This window comes from Kogia breviceps, chromosome 5, assembly GCF_026419965.1.
Source record: "Kogia breviceps isolate mKogBre1 chromosome 5, mKogBre1 haplotype 1, whole genome shotgun sequence".
Classification (NCBI taxonomy): Eukaryota; Metazoa; Chordata; class Mammalia; order Artiodactyla; family Physeteridae; genus Kogia; species Kogia breviceps.
In genome coordinates this window covers 31,701,198-31,702,364 of record NC_081314.1, presented here as the reverse complement: position 1 = coordinate 31,702,364, position 1,167 = coordinate 31,701,198, and the positions used below count along the sequence as shown (strand labels likewise).

Below are 1,167 nucleotides of genomic sequence, written 5' to 3'. Positions count from 1 at the left end.
CCAACACCAACGTGTCAGCCAAATGAGGGAAGACATCTCGAAAGTGGATCCTCTAAGCCCAGTCAAGACTGAAAGTGACGGTCTCGCGAGATCGCGGGCGGCAGCGCGCGGGGAGGAAGTGGCCTGGGAGCTTCACAGTGAAGGTGCTAAGAAAGAGAGTGTAAGACAGTAAAATAATTAAATATTTTTACTGAGTCTCTTCAACAGGCCACATTTAAGAGGTGTCTCGTAACCCCTGCTGCTGGAGGCTGGAACACAATGGGTCACACAGGGACACTAGACACCGAGGATGAAGTGGGACCTTCAAGTCCTCAAAGTGAAGCCATTGCCCACGAATTCCAGGGGCTCTCCTTGCTCTCCAGTCAGCACCTGCCCCCTCGGAACAAAAGGAAGATTATGCTCCAGCTGAGGCTGCAACAAAGAGGACAAGAGGACAGCTAGTGGACCAGGGCATCATGCCACCTCCGAAGAGCCCAGTGGCATTCCAGGAGCAATTAAAAGACTTGGAAGGGGCCAGAACCATAAACTTTTTAAAGCATAAGATCTGGAGCTGACCCGATGGTTCTGAACTTGTCAGGATGCCCATTTTAGAAAGAACGTTTGCAGAGCCATCCTTGCAGGATACTCGGATGAAGTTGAAAAGAGCTTGACTAGCTGATGATCTGAATGAAAAGATTGCTCAAAGACCTGGTCCTATGGAGCTGGTAGAGAAAAACATCCTTCCTGTAGACTCAGTGTTAAGGAGGTAATTATAGGCATTGAGAAGGACGACTGTCCTCAAACTCACGGCAATTTCTCATTTGAAAAAGACAGCAGTGATGCTTTGTCTCCCGACCAGCCAGCCAGCTAGGAGTCACAAGGGTCAGCCTCATCCCCAAGTGAGCCAAAAATTAGTGAATTGCCATCTCCTGTGACTACAAACACTCCAGCTCAGATATCACCTTTCTTGTTTTGACGCCTAAACAGAGGAAGTGCTTTGTTTTTTATATATTAAGGTAATACATTATCACCAGAAGAAAAGTCTGAAGGTGCAGAAAAATATAGATTTTCACATGTAATCCAACCACTGTTAACGTTTTCAATAGATTCTTACATTTTATTTCTGTTCTATATACACATTTTTAACAAACAGTTTTGCAGCTTGCTTTAAAATTTTTTCATATAACT

General features: G+C 45.1%; 1 pseudogene; it reads left to right on the top strand.

The window, feature by feature from the left end:
* Positions 1-258: 258 nt before the first annotated feature.
* Positions 259-955, top strand: LOC131757652 (myocardin-related transcription factor B pseudogene; annotated as a pseudogene).
* Positions 956-1,167: the final 212 nt, after the last annotated feature.